Below are 16,151 nucleotides of genomic sequence, written 5' to 3'. Positions count from 1 at the left end.
GGATCTGAGGGAAGCAGATATTAGATCAAGTGATCTCCCATTTCTGGGGATTAAACCCAAAGGCTTTTACTGGAAAATACTCAGAAAATTCTTTAATAGAGCATGGACTCCTTAAGTTTAGAGAAGCGAACTGAAGTACGCCCAAGGAAGAATTCCACAGGGTTAGATGGCGTCAAAACCGGGCAGATAGTCCCGGCGTCCCAGAACAGAGCCATTAAGGGATTTAACCCGGGGACTACATCTCCCAAAATCCTGTTCGCCGGGTCCCTCCTCCCAGAAGCGACTGCGCCTGCGCGAGGCAGAAGACGGCCCTCCCTCCAAGGCCTTCCAACCCCCGAGATTCCGTGCGCCTGTCTTGGCCGCTCCGTGACCGCCCCTTCCCCGCCCTCAGTGTGTCGTCTGGGGGCGCGCGCAGTGCGTGGAGGCGGCATTGGCGCCGGCGGCTGGGAGCGCGGGTCGCGTGGCGGTGAGTGGTTGCTAGGGGCGCCTGAGGCCGTCCGCCGGCTCACCAGGCCGTGGGAGGAAGCAACGCCGAGCCGGGGCGAAGCTGGGTCTGCCAGGTGAGTGCAGCTGCGGAGGCGAAGAACCGACCCCCAGACCCTCCGCTGGCCCGACTCTCCCGCCCCCCTGTGCCGGGGGCCCTTTCGCGCCAGTCCCCAGCCTTCCGGCCGCTCCCGCCCCTGCCCCTTTTCCTGCTCGCCATCCCTCCATTTCCCGGAGGCTAGGGAGCCGTGGCCTCTTGTCCGGCCAGGATTTCGCGCCCCCTCGGAACCCTTCTCGCCCTTCTCCGCGCCCGGTGAACTTAATCTGCCTGGTGAATTTAGCTCCGCCTCTGGGTGCCGGAGCCCGGCAGCCTTGTCTTGTCCTGGGCCTACGTGCCTCCTCTTTCCTGCCGCGCTGAGGTTTAAATTCTCCTCGCTTGGGTGAGTCCAGCTCCTCTCGGGCTTCAGGGCCAAATTTAACTTGGATAGCCACCTTTTTACTTCCCCACTCCCCGTAGCTATGGAGATATGCATCTCTAAAATGTAGAGATTCAAATAGGGTTCGAGATCCTGTGGAATTTTACACTTTCCATTTAATCATTCCATTCATCCATTCCTTCATTTAATCATCCACTCAACAATTTTAATAAGCATCGACAAATATTTAACGAACCAGGCACTTGGAAGGATTTGAAGACATACACTGGCAAACAAGACAGACATATTTTCAGATTTTACTTAAGTCAACAGACATTTGCCATATTTTATATTGTGTGCTCTTATAAAACTGAAAAAGGTACTTAACCTAGACTTACTTGGAAAACAACATTATCCCCATTCCTTGGTGTTTGCATTCCCATTCCGGATCTAGGAAATGGTTTATCCTTTCCTTGTTTGCGGAGTCATCCCTGCTCTGGCACATAATCCAGATCGCATCTTCCTTAGCTTTAGTACCTGTTGATTTAGCCAAATCCAGGAGTTTTGATTGGGTCATAACCTGTTGATTTAGCCAAGTCCAGGAGCTTTGATTGGAAACAAGCAGCCGGGGTCCCTTTTCCATTTCTTGCAGTAAATACTGAGACACTAATTGCATAAAACCCACCTCTGTTGTGCCCAGAAAGTTACCAGTTGCATATTGGACAAACCTTGAAAAATTATCAAGTGTTTTCTGGGAATAAAGAGGTTGGAGCACATTCCAGATACAGAGTAGCTTCAGAAAACATGCAGCAGGCTGGAAAAACACACTGGAAACAGTTTGACAGGCTTGAGCTGGGGTTGGAGAGAGCCATCCAGTGAGGAATAAGGGGGAGGGAGGTGAATAGGTGCAAGATCCCAAAGGGCCTTGAATATTTTGCTCAGGAATTAGAGCTCTGTCCTCTGGAGCAGTGTTTTTCAAGTTGAGATCGTTAGGGCCCGAGACTTTCAAGCAGTATACTTGCAAAAGAATCACTTTCTAGATCAACTTCCGAATGAACTGTTCTTAAAATTGCCCTTACAAAAAAAGAATGGGATAGGGAGTTATAACCCTCATGCTTCCCAGGTCTTACTCAGGTGTATTGTCTCTAGTGCAAAAACCTCCTCAAGTTGCCAAACAAGAGATAATTTTGAAATATTAATTTCAGGGAAACCTCCTTTTGTGATTAAATTTACCTCTCAAACCCAGAAGGATTCCTATCTTTCCCTGTCTAACAAATATCATATTGCTGTTTAGGGCGAAGTTTTTTGTTTTTTTTTTAAGTTGAGATTTGTGTTACTCAGCAAGATAGTTAAAACCAATTTTATCGAATCAGGTCATGAAATGTTTGTTACAATTACAGTCAATGCTTAACTTATTTCTTCTAAAAAATGTTTAATATTTTCTGCATCCTCTTAACAAAACTTGTTTAAATATGATGAAAAATTTTGGGTGCCAAATTGAAAATATGCAAGGGATATATACATGGTTTTAAAAATTCTTTGGGGGTGTACATGTGAAAAATAATTTGAATACTCTGTTCGAGGAAAACCATAGAAAGATAATTAGCAGGAAAAGAATATCAGATTTGTGTTGAGAGAGATTATTATAGTGTCAGTGTCCAGATGGAATAGAAAGGACTTTGGACTGGAGGCAGGGAACCAATGAGAAAACTATTACAGTGGTGCAGTGGATATGGAGAGGGTTTAGAACAGCGGTTCTCAAACTTCTTTGTTCCTCGGATCCTCTAGCCAGTCAGGTGAAAACCACGGACCCCTTACTAAGTCCCCACTATACTGTGTATTATTTAATAAAATATATTATACCTGAACCAACATGTCCCCAGAATAATGTTTTCTGAATTTCAATTCAAGGTCACGGACCCCTTGTTAAGAACCCTGGGTTTAGAGAAGTGTAGGGGGTAGAATCGACAAAACCTGGTGGCAAAGTAGATATAGGAGGATGGGAACAAGCAGTCTGGAAAGATTCCAGGCTTCTGACTTCAGTTACTAAGTGGGAGGTGATACAAAAGGAGAGCCGACTATCAGGAGGAGGGACAGCTTTGTGTGTGTTGGGGGGGAGATAAAGGAGTTAAGTTTAGGCCATGTTGAGTTGAGGTCCCTGCAGTGCATCCACGTAGAAAGGTGCAGGAGGTCAAGGTCTGGAGCTCATAACAGAGGTCAGGGTGATGACGAGAGCTGAGAATGTAGGAGACAATTAAAGTCATGGATGGAATATGTTCTGGGAGAGCTTATTGGAGCTGCCATTTATTGGGTGCGTACTATGTGCCAGGCAAAGTGAAGGGATGGGCAGAAGAAAAGGGGTAGAAGAAGTGGGCAGAGAATGCATACCCGAATATGAAAATAAACGTGAAAGAAAATCTGTCACTTGTTGAAAACTGTATTGGGAACCTTAGTTTCTGATACTCATGTGCTGGAGTTGGGTTTAGCTTCCCCACCAGATTCTTTGAAAATATCTAATCATGGTCTGTCTGGAGTTTAGTATGGTATCAGATGCTTTGGTCTGTTAGTGAAATGCAGAGAAAATGCATTTCTTTGATGCCCTGAACTTTTCACCCTCTCTTCTGGTGGGATTGGAAAACTAGACCTGGCATTTTGGAACAAATATTGACAGTCCTAATTTCTGTTAGGTCCTGAATTACAAAGGACCCTGTCCTTTAGGAGCCTACATGGGTATGCTGGATAGGCAGTGCTGCTCTAGACCAGCAGTTGTCAGACTTTTTGTCTCAAGACTCCTTTTTCAGTACAAAATCTCTTTGGAGATTTTGATAATTTTTTATGTGTGTTATGAATATACAGCTATAAATATAGTGAAATTAAAATACTTATTAATTTCTTTAGAAATAATGAATCCATTATACTTTAGCATAAGTAGCATTTTAAAAAAGAAAAATGCTATTGTTTCGAAAAATTAATGAGTAGCATTGTTTTTGCATATCTCTTTAATGTCTGGCTTAATAGAAGACAGCTATATTTTCATATTAGTTTCTGTACTCTGTCATGATATGTTATTTTAGTTGAATTATGATGAAAATCTTTAGACTCACATAAATATTTAGTTAGAAAAAGGAGGAATATTTCAATAGCCTTTTCAGAGAATTGCAGTTTTTCTTTGGCATTACAGAAAACCTAACAGTGTGGATTTGTAAAGGTTAATTGCAATGTGGAATCTAAAATGATATCAGTGAACTTTTCATAATTGATTAAATTAAAATCCATTGGTCTGTCTCACACTTTGAATAGATCTTTTACCCACGCATGAATCTGTAGATATTTCGATAATACAGGTTCACTTAGTTAGGCAGATCCTCCAAATGTTGCTGTATTTTATTATATAATATGAAAAACTCATAGTATCACCATGAACTCATCAGAAAAACCTTTAAGAATTGAGAAACAGTCAGGTTCATGGTGGCAGATATGAGTTTTCCAAAATTCCTGTTTTCACTAGAAGTTCAAATTTTATCATCGGCAACAAATAATGTCAGTTGTTTTCTATAAAGTTACAGTATTACTTTGTTTCATTTTTGAGAAAATGTCTGCCAGATACTAAGGTTCAAATATCCATATTTATGTGTCATTTTTTGCCAGGTAAACATGGTTACCACCAAAAAAAAAAAAAGCTTGTAATTCAGTCATACAAGTGCTTTATTTAGAGTCAGTCATTGTCTTCTGTATGCAGCTCTAGTGCTTTATATGTACTTCTCATTTTCTAACAGAATATTTAAAAGATGCATACTTGAGGGTTGTGATTTAATATACTTCTTTTTTTTTTTTTAAGAGCTTGGAGAACATTCTTAAAACTGGCATTGACTTTTTTTCTAATTAAAGAAGTTATATTTTTACAGAAAAGTCATGCAGAAAATACAGAGTTCCATATACCCACCCCCCCCCCCACATACAGTTTTCCCTATTATTAGCACTTTCTCTTAGTGTGGTAACTTTGTTACAGATTGATGAAAGAATATCATTATAGTTGTACTATTAACTATAGTCCCTAGTTTAGGTGAGGGTTCACTGGATTGTACAGTCCTATGATTTAAAAAAAAAAAAAATTCTAACAACATATTTACAACTTAAAATTTTCCTTTTTATTCTGTTTATTTATATTTATTATTATTTATTTTTTGTCTTTATTTTTTTAATATTACATTAAAAAAATATTAGGTCCCCATATACCCCCACCCCTTTCACCCCACTCCTCCCCCCAAAATTTTCCTTTTTAACTACATTCAAATATTTCATTCGGTAGAGTTAATTATATTCACAATTATGTGCTACTGCCACGTCTGTCCATAACCACAACTTTTTCATAACCCCAAACAGAAACCCTGTACCAAGTAAACGTTAACTACCCATTCTAACCCACCCCAGGCCTTGGTAACTTGTATTCTGGTTTTTGACTCTGAATTTGCTTATTCTGATTATGTCATATTAGCAAGATCATACAGTATTTGTCCTTTTGTGCCTAACTTATTTTATTTTACATAACATGATGTCTTCACGGTTCATCCATGTTGTTGAATGTATCAGAACTACATTCCTTTCCGTATATGAATAATATTCCACTGTATATATATACAGAAACAATGTATATTATATACATAAACAATGGATTTTTTGTTTATCCATTCTTCTGTTGATGGACCCTTGGGTTGCTTCCATCTTTTGGCAATTGTGAATAATGCCACTGTGAACATCACTGTGCAAGTATCTGAGTTCCTGCTTTCAGTTCTTTTGAGTATATACTTAGGATGGGATTGCCAGATATTTGATAATTCCATACCTAACTTTCTGAGGAACTGCCAAACTGTTTCCCACAACTGCTTCACTGGTTTACCATTTTACTTTCCCACCATCAATGAATGAGTTCCCCTTTCTCCACATCCTCTCCAACACTTGTAATTTTCTTTTCATTTTTTATTTAATAATAGCTATTTTAGTGGGTCTGAAATGGTATCTCATTGTGGTTTTGTATTTCCATAATGACCCATTTTTTTAATTGGGTTGCTTGTCTTTTTTATTTTTTTTTAAGATTTATTTATTTCATTTATTTCTCTCCCCACCCCAGTTGTCTGTTCTCTGTGTCTGTTTGCTGCGTCGTCTTATTTGTCTACTTCTGTTGTTGTCAGCGGCATGGGAATCTGTGTTTCTTTTGGTTGCGTCATCTTGTCGTGTCAGCTCTCTGTGTGTGCAGCGCCATTCCCGGGCGGGCTGCACTTTCTTTCGCGCTGGGCGGCTCTCCTACAGGGCTCACTTCTTGCACGTGGGGCTCCCCTACGTGGGGACACCCCTGCGTGGCACGGCCCTCCTTGCGGGCATCAGTGCTGCGCGTGGGCCAGCTCCACACGCGTCAAGGAGGCCCGGGGTTTGAACAGTGGACCTCCCATGTGGTAGATGGACGCCCTATCCATTGGGCCAAGTCCGCTTCCCTGTCTTTTCTTGAGTTGTAGAATTTCCTCATGTATTCTGGATAGTAAATACTTATCATATATGTGGTTTCCAAATATTTTCTCCTACTCTCTTAATTGCTTTTACATTCTGATAAAGTCTTTTGATGCACAAAAGTTTTTTTTTTCTTTTACACTCAAACTATTTTTATTTATAATAGTTAACACTGAAAGAAGTATTCATTTAATGATCCCCAATTTAACAGAATGTAGAATTGGACCTGTAATTACAAACCTGTAATTTGGAGAATAATTTTCTCCAGTTTTCATTGAACATTTTTAATTGAATCTTTTCTTATGAAGTTAAAAAATACAGAGATGCAAGTTACAAATTTCTTTGCAAGAAATAACACAGACATGTATACTACACTTGATCTATTTTTAACATGTCTCTCATGAAGATATTACTTTAAAGAAAATAGCAGAAATTTGAGAGGATGAAGGTGAAGAAAGGAGTGAAATAAGTATAGATGTTCTTCCACTTCAAAAATTGACTGACATGAGAGCCAGGAGAAACTTTCTGCCTCCATCAGTGACTTCCTTTTCATGTGTCCTAGAAAGAGTTCATTGTGCTTTACAAAATCATTACATCTCCAATATCTGGTATCATAAATCAAGAAATCCATTTATTCAAGCTTACTTATGGAGAATTAATAATGCAGAAAATTTTAACAGCTCCTTTTTCAGAAATTACTTTCCTGTACTTGGTATTCCTACACATGATAATGTGGATTCAAAGACTGAAAGCATTAAGGGCGTATAATTAAAATTCATAGGCTTAGACATTTAAAAAAGTTTAATATATAAAATTCTCTATAACAAATATTCCCAAAAGCTAAATTAGAATATGAACACAATGCAGTCTCCTTTGTTTATCTATCTACTTAAGTAGGATTATGTAAGTTGTTCCAAAACACTTTTATGTACTTGATATCTCCTCAAAGACATAATCAAAAAATCTAAAAAATTGAGACCAACAGAACTGTGTGCAGTTATCTAAAGCAATATGCATCAATAGCAAAAATTCATGAATTTCTCTATTTGTGATAGTTTCTAAATTCTGTCTTCCTAATTTGAAGGGCAAACTTAAAAAAAAAGGGAAAAATAAACAACTTAGCTACACAACGTTTACAACCTTTATTAATAGGGTTTAGCCATTGTAGCAGTTTGATATAGATATGAATTCCAAAAAGAAATACTGGATTATGTTTGTAAACTGATCTTTTCCTCTGGGCATATTAAATTATATTGGATTCATAGGTTTCCTTGAATTAAGTAATCATGTAAACCTCTTGTGCCAGTAGGGCATTGAGTCCCCACCTTTTAGAGGGTGCGGACTCAGAGATAAAAGGCAGGGCAAATGACAGAATTGAGGGTTTTTGATGTTGGAGTTTGATGCTGAAGCCTTAAGCTGGAGCCCTTGGAAGTAGCAAACAGAGGAAAGAGAAGCAAGCCCCAGGAAGAGAGGAACCCTGAGCCCAGGAAGAAGCAAGATCCTGGAAGAGAGGAACCCAGGAAGCCTGAATCCTCCCAGACATAGGCAGCCATCTTGCTCCAACACGTGAAAATAGACTTTGGTGAGGGAAGTAACTTATGCTTTATGGCCTGGTATCTGTGAGCTCCTGTCCCAAATAAATATCCTTTATAAAAGCCAACCAATTTCTGGTATTTTGCATCAGTACCCCTTTGGCTGACTAATAGAGCCATTATGCCAAAATTCCAGCCATTTACATACAACTTAAAATGTAATGGATTTTGTAAAGCATGAGAATAAACTATTTTATTTTATTTTTTTAAAGATTTATTTATGTATTTATTTTTCTCCCTTTCCCCTCCACCCCGGTTGTTTGTTCTCTGTGTCTATTTGCTGTGTCTTTTTTTTTTTTTTAAGATTTTATTTATTTATTTCTCTCCCCTTCCCCCTCACCCCAGTTGTCTGTTCTCTGTGTCTATTTGCTGCGTCTTCTTTGTCTGCTTCTGTTGTTGTCAACAGCACAGGAATCTGTGTTTCTTTTTGCTGCGTCATCCTGTTGTGTTAGCTCTCTGTGTGGGCTTGGGCGGCACCATTCCTGGGCAGGCTGCACTTTCTTTCCCGCTGGGTGGCTCTCCTTATGGGGCGCACTCCTTGCGTGTAGGGCTCCCCTGTGCAGGGGACACCCCTACGTGGCACGGCACTCCTTGAGCACATCAGCATGTGCATGGGCCAGCTGCACACGGGTCAAGGAGGCCCGGGGTTTGAACCGCAGACCTCCCATGTGGTAGACAGATGCCCTAACCACTAGGCCAAGTCCGCTGCCAAAATATTTTATTTTAAATGAGATGTAGAGGCAAAGTGCCAAGAATTAAAGTGTAACTTTAAAGTTTTTATTTCATACTTTAAATATTAAAAAAGCAATAATTCCTAAAATCATGAAAACACGATGAAATAACTATGCAGAAAAAAATAATCTTTTAAGTTATTTCTTTCTTAATGTTATATAATGAAAACACTTAGACTTATAACTTCGTTCGTCAGATGGCATATCTCATAAGATCATTAGTCATTTAAATAGTACAAAATGTTTATGAAAGAATGTTAAACTTAAATTTCACACTTATTTATGAAATAGTACATGAAAGAATGACCTATTTAAGGAAATAAGAGTCTTGTCCAAAGAGATGGTAAACTATGAATATAAAATATACCAGTCTTAACCTCATAGCTCTCCATAGGAAAAATCAATAAATATAACTTAATTGTTGTAGGAATAACGTATATGGCATTAGAAATTTAAAGTGTAAACTTTATATATGAATTAAAAAATACATTTAAAATTTAAACCTTTAAAAAAAAGTAAAAAACAAAAATTAAAAAAAAAATTTAAACCTTGCATTGCCACATGGTCTTCATGTGTTTTGTGGAAAACAATAAAAATGATACATATTTTTTTCAATGATATACATCAAAACCAAAAAGTTAGTTTTACTTATCCTTTACTGGCAACTTTCGATGCCTTTTTAGGTTTTGATTCCCAGAGAGCATTTTTTACAAATCTTGAACCTGTACCTCTGTCCAGCTTGCCAGCCTTTTTAATCTATTATTTCTTTGATTCTGTTCATGTATACTCTGATTCTTTCCGATTCTTGCTCTACTGGATGTTCCTTAGGATTAACTCCTTGAGTTCCCAGGTAAACCCAAAACATTGAATTTAATGTGTATGTAGAAACGAAATCCACTTTTGCTTGTTCACGTGGCTCCAATTTCTGTAACAATTCATTTCTAGAAACAGACATCGTAGTCTTGAGGATCTCATCCATAGCATCAGTGGAATTCTCAAATGATGATAAATAATCATGAATTTCTACTGGATAGTCTTCATTAATTTCTTCACCTACTATTATGACCAACTTACTGGTCTTTGACTCCAGTCTCCTGGAAAGAGGTCAGATAGCCCACAAAAGTTTTTAATTTTAAGGAGCAGGCATCGCTTGGTGGTTTGAGCTGCTGCTTCCCAAATACAAGGTTCCAGGTTCAATCCCTGGTGCTGTCTTAAAAATGAAAAAAAGTTTCTAATTTTGATGAAATAACACTTATCTAATTTTTCTTTTGTTACTCGTGCTTTTGATGAAAAGTATAAAAAACCATTGCCTAACACAAGATCCTGAAGATGTTTTCCTATGTTTTTTCCTATGAGTTTTATAGTCCTGGTTTATATAAGTAGGTCTTTGATCCATTTTGAGTTGATTTTTGTATACAATGTGAAGTAAGGGTATGCCTTCATTCTTCTATGGATATCCAGTTTTCCCAGCACCAGTTGTTGAAGACTATTCTTTTCCAATTGAGTGGACTTGGCAGCCTTGTCAAAAATCAGTTGACCAACTTCCAGGAAGATGGGAGACTGGAAAGACAGTGCTGTCTTCTCTCCCAGGAAAATAACAAGTGGACAGACAGAAATGGCCTGGAAAAAAAAATCTTCTAGGGTTTAGGATACCAGGGAAAGGCAAGACACCACCCAGAAGAGAGAGGGATGAAGGAAAAGAATTGCAATGGCAAAAGTAAGTTAAAGTGACAGCTGCTACTGCTGCTCCCCCCCCCCAACACATTCATTAAAAACACTTTTGAATTCTCAGGCTTAGGGGCTGGTGGCTATAGACAAATGGGGGCCCCAAGGGGGCCTAAGGCTGACTCAGTTTTTGACCCACAGATTTGGTCTGCTGTGTCCCATGAACCCTTCCGTGCTGGGTGGGGCTGTACCATTGTTTGCTTTGGGATCCTGCACAGGACTTAAGAGATTCAACCTTCTCAATCTTCCCCTCTACTAACGAGGATTGTTGAGGATGCAAAGGACAGTGGAATTATTTCCTATCCTGGAAAAGGGAGGGGCCTCCAGTGAAGATTAGAGAACTGTCTCTGAGAAAGTTTGAATTACAAGTCTCTTAGACTCCAGGCAGGGGCCTATATCACATTGATCCAGTACTGTTGCAGCAAACACTCTTGACCAGGCATTGAACTCAGAGGGTAACCAAATAGTGCCATCTGCTGGAAGACAAAGGAAGTACATATGAGGAAAGTAAAAGTAAATAAGAGAGGCTTTTTATAGCCTCCTTCCCAAGGCTCTAGGAAGCAGGTTTGCAACCAATTACTGGGTCTATAGCCTAGATTTGAGCATCTAACAGGGACAATCCCAAAGACCCAGGTTGAACCAAGAATCAAAGAATAGCAGTAACACACAGCCTCCTGCCACTAAATCCCTATGAAAGACAGAAACTGAGCATCTTAGTAAACCATCCTAATCAGATGCCTAGACATCAAAAATTATGTGCCATACTAAGAAAATGGAAGACATGGTCCAAGAAAAGGAATATATTAAAGCCCCAGAAGAGATGCAGGATTTGAAACAATTAGTTAACGAGATGCACACAAATTTCCAAAATAAAATTAATGAGTTGAAAGACAATATGGTTGAAGAACTAAATAAAATCAAGAAGACATTGAATGAGCACAAAGAAGAATTTGAAAACCTGAATAGAAAAGCAACAGAGCTCATGGGAATGAAAGACATCATAGATGAGATAAAAAACACATTAGGGTGGCAGACTTGGCCCAGTGGTTAGGGCATCTGTCTACCACATGGGCGGTCTGCGGTTCAAACCCCAGGCCTCCTTGACCCGTGTGCAGCTGGCCCATATGCAGTGCGTGCAAGGAGTGCTGTGCCACGCAGAGGTGTCCCCCGGGTAGGGGAGCCACATGGTGCAAGAAGTGCGCCACCTAAGGAGAGCCGCCCAGCGTGAAAAAAAATGCAGCCTGCCCAGGAATGGCGCCACACACACGGAGAGCTGATGCAACAAGATGATGCAACAAGGAGAAACACAGATTCCTGTGCCTCTGACAACAACAGAAGCGGACAAAGAAGACGACGCAGCAAATAGACACAGAGAACAGACAACCGGGGTGTGGGGGGGAAGGGGAGAGAAATTTAAAAAAAACAACACATTAGGGAGCAGATGGCTCAAGCGGTTGAGTGCCAGCTTCCCACAAGGCAAGTCCTGGGTTTGGTTCCCAGTGCCTCCTGAAGAAAACAAGAACAAACAGCAAGCAAAACAAATGAAAAAATCAACTCAGAGAGTAAATAATGCATTTACAGTAATAGCACTGTGAATGGATTAAACTTCCCAATCAAAAGCTATAGGCTGACAGACTGGATAAAAAACATGAGCCATCCATATACTGCTTATAAGAGGCTCACTTAGGCCTAGGGATACAAACTGGCTGGAAGTGAAAGGTTGGAAAAAGATACTCCACACAAATAGTAACTGAAAAAGAGCAGGATTAACTATACTAATATGGGACAAAACAGACTTTAAATGCAAAAAAGTTATAAGAAGGAAGTGGACTTGGCCCAGTGGTTAGGGTGTCCGTCTACCACATGGGAGGTCCGCGGTTCAAACCCCGGGCCTCCTTGACCTGTGTGGAGCTGGCCCATGTGCGGTGCTGATGTGTGCAAGGAGTGCTGTGCCGTGCAGGGGTGTCCCCCGCGTAGGGGAGCCCCATGTGCAAGGAGTGCTCCCCATAAGGAGAGCTGCCCAGCACGACAGAAAGTGCAACCTGCCTAAGAATGGCTTGGTCCACAGGGAGAGCTGACAGAACAAGATGATGCAACAAAAAGAAACACAGATTCCCGTGCTGCTGACCACAACAGAAGCTGACAAAGAAGACGACGCAGCAAATAGACACAGAGAACAGACAACCGGGGCAGTGTTGTGGGGGGAAAGGGGAGAGAAATAAATAAATAAATCTTAAAAAACAAAACAAAACAACATAGTTGTAAGAGATACAGAAGGCCATTATATATTTAATAAAAGAGACAATCCACCAGGAAAAAATAACGGTCATAAATGTCTATGTACCGAACCAGGGTGCCTCAAAATTTGTGAGACAAACTCTTGACAAAACTGAAGAGTGAAATAGACGTCTGTACATTAATAGTTGGAGACTTCAGCACACCCCTCACATCATTAGATAGAATAGCTAGAAAGAAATTCAACAAAGAAACAGAGAACTTGAGTAATGTGATAAATGAGCTAGACCTAACAGACATATATATAGAGTGTTGTACATGAACTCAACAGATTATACATTCTTTTTTTTTTTGCCAAGGTTGATTGATTGACTGATTGATTTTTCCCCCTTCCCCTCCTTCTGTTTTTGCTGTCTGTGTTGTCTTCTATTCTCATTTTCTCTTCTCTAGGATTCAAACCTGGGGACTTCTGATGTGGACAGAGATTGCCTGTCAGTTGCACCACCTCAGTTCCTGGTCTCTGCTGCACTTCACCTTGACTCTCCCCTTTTCTCTCTTTCGTTGTGCTATCATCTTGCTGTGTGACTCACTTGTGTGGGCACTGGCTCTCTATGTGGGCACTCGTATGGGCACTGGCTCACCATGTGGGCTCTCACGCTTACCATGCGGGCACTCACACTCACCATGTGGGCCCTTGCATGGGCATTGACTCACAGCACGGGCACTCACACGGGCACTGGCCTGATGTGCGGGCATGCTTTCTCTTCTTCTTTTTCACCAGGAGGCTCCAGGGATCGAACCTGGGTCCTCCCATATGGTAGAAAGAAGCTCTTATCACTTGAGCCACATCCGCTTCCCTATAAATTCTTCTTAAGTGCCCATGGATCTTTCCCCAGGATGGACCATGTGTTAGGGGACAGTGTAGCTCTCAATAAATATAAAAAGATTGGAATTATACAAAGCACCTTCTCAGATCATAATGGAATGAAATGGGAAATCAATAATAGACAGGAAAGTGGTAAATTTGCAAATGTTTGGAGGCTAAACAACATACTGCTAAATAATCAGTGGGTCAAAGAAGAAATTGCAAGTGAAATCAGTAAATGTATTTAGACAAATGAAAACAAGAACACATCTTATAAAAACTTATGGGACACAATGAAGGCAGTATTTAGAGGAAAGTTTACAGTCCTAAATACCTTTATTTTAAAAAAAAGAGCTAAAATCAAAGGTCTAACTGAACAACTGAAGAAACTAGAAAAAGAACAGCAAACCAATCCTGAAGCAAGCAGAAGGAAATACATAGTAAAGATTAGAGCAAAAATAAATGAAATAGAGAACAAAAAAGCAGTAGAGAAAATCAACAAAACCAAAAGCTGATTCTTTGAGAAGATCAATAAAATTGACAACCCCCTAGCTAGACTAACAAAAAAAGAAGATGCAAATATTAAAATCAGGAATGAAAAGGAGGCCATTACGACTGAGCCCACAGAAATAAAGATCATAAGATATCATAAGAAGCTATATGCTAACAAATTAGACAACCTACATGAAATGGACAAATTCCTAGAAATGCTCAAACATCTTATACTGATGCTACAAGAAATACAAGAACTTAACAAACCAATCACACTTAAAGAGATTGAATCCATCATCAAAAATCTCTTAACTAAGAAAAGTCCAGGACCAGATGGCTTCACAGGTGAATTCTACCAAGCATTTCAAAATGAATTAACACCAACCTGTATAAACTTCCAACAAATGGAAGAGGAGGGAAAATTACCCAATACATTTTATGAAGCCAACATCACCGTAACACCAAAGCCAGATAAAGATACTACAAGGAAAGAAAATTATAGACCAATCTCTGTAATGAACATAGATGCATGAATTCTCAACAAAATACCTGCAAATTGAATCCAACAGCATATCAAAAGATGTATACATCATGACCAAGTGGGATTTATTCCTGGTATGCAAGACTGGTTCAACATAAGAAAATCAATGAGCATAATATACTACATTAACAAATTGTAGGAAAAAACCACATTATCATCTCAATCGGTGCAGAAAAGGCTTTAGACAAAATCCAGCATGCTGTCTTGATAAAAACATCTCAAAAGAGGAATAGAAGTAAAATTTGTCAGTATGATAAAAGGCATATATGGAAAACTCACAGCCAACATTGTACTCAATGGGGAAAAGTTGAAAGCTTTCCCATTAAGATCAGGAACAAGACAAGGTTGCCCACTGTCACCATTGTTATTTAACATTGTACTAGATGTTCTAGCTAGAGTAAATAGACAGGAAATAAAACTAAAAGTCATCTGAATAGGAAAAGAGGAAGAAAACCCTCACTGTTTGTGGATGACATGATCCTGTACTTAGAAATTCTAAAGTATCCACTACAAAGCTACTTGAACCAATAAACGAGTTCAGCAGAGTGGCAGGATGCAAGATAATCACACAAAAATCAGTCATGTTTTTGTATACTTCTATTGAGCAATCTAAGGAGGAAATTGGGAAAAGGTTATATTTACAATAGCAACAAAAAACTCAAGTACCTAGTACTCAGTTTAACCAAAGGATAGGACCTGTATGCAGAAAACTATAAAACAATGCCAAAAGAAATCAATGAAGACCTAAACAAATGGGAAGGCATTCTTTGCTCATGATTTGGAAGACTAAATGTCGTAAAGATGTCAATCCTACCCAAACTGATTTATAGAGTCAGTGCAATACCAAAATTCCAACAGCCTCCTTTACAGAAATAGAAAAGCAATTATGAAATTCATTTGAAGGGAAAGTGAACCGAAACAGTCGTAAACAGAAGAGTGCCATGGAAGGAATTTCACTGCCTGACCTTGAAAACTATTACAAAGCTACAGTGGTCAAAACAGTATGTTATTGGCATAAAGACAGACATATCCATCAGTGGAATACAACTGACAGTCAGAAAATAAATCCTCACCTCTATGGCCAATTGGTTTTTGACAGACCTACCAAACTCATGTTAACAGGATAAGAGAGTCTCTACAACAAATGGTGCTGGAAGAACTAGGTATGTATAACCAAAAGAATGAAAGAAGACCCCTATCTTACTCCCTATACTAGAACCTACTCAAAAAGGATTAAACACCTAACTATAAAAGCCAGGACCATAAAACTACTAGAAGAAAATGTAGGAAAACATCTTAAAAACCTCGTGATAGGTGGTTGTTTCTTGGACCTTACACCCAATGCAGGCACAAGAAAAGAAAAAAATTGATAAATGGGACCTCCTCAAAATTATACACTTTGTACCTCACAAGACTTTGTCAAAAGGGTAAAAAGGCAGCTGACTCAATGGGAGAAAATATTTGGAAATAACATGTCTGATAAGGGTTTAATATCCATGATATATAAAAAGACTCAACAGTAAAGACAAATGACTTGATGAAAAAATGGGCGAAAGACTTTATGAATAG

General features: G+C 39.4%; 1 protein-coding gene across 6 annotated transcripts in view; it reads left to right on the top strand.

The window, feature by feature from the left end:
* The first annotated feature begins 275 nt into the window (after window positions 1–275).
* Window positions 276–16,151, top strand: part of TTLL4 (tubulin tyrosine ligase like 4) — a 60,759-nt gene continuing 44,883 nt past the window's right edge. The window contains exon 1 of one of the 6 annotated variants that reach the window (XM_004469547.5): window positions 276–560. The gene's annotated coding sequence lies outside the window, so the exon portion shown is untranslated. Of the gene's footprint in view, window positions 561–709; window positions 924–16,151 lie in introns of those variants that run through there. The other 5 variants (XM_012529462.4, XM_012529459.4, XM_012529460.4 and 2 more) reach the window with 5 other exon arrangements.

Source organism: Dasypus novemcinctus, chromosome 7, assembly GCF_030445035.2.
Source record: "Dasypus novemcinctus isolate mDasNov1 chromosome 7, mDasNov1.1.hap2, whole genome shotgun sequence".
NCBI classification, from domain to species: domain Eukaryota; kingdom Metazoa; phylum Chordata; class Mammalia; order Cingulata; family Dasypodidae; genus Dasypus; species Dasypus novemcinctus.
This window is presented reverse-complemented; position numbering and strand designations above follow the sequence as displayed.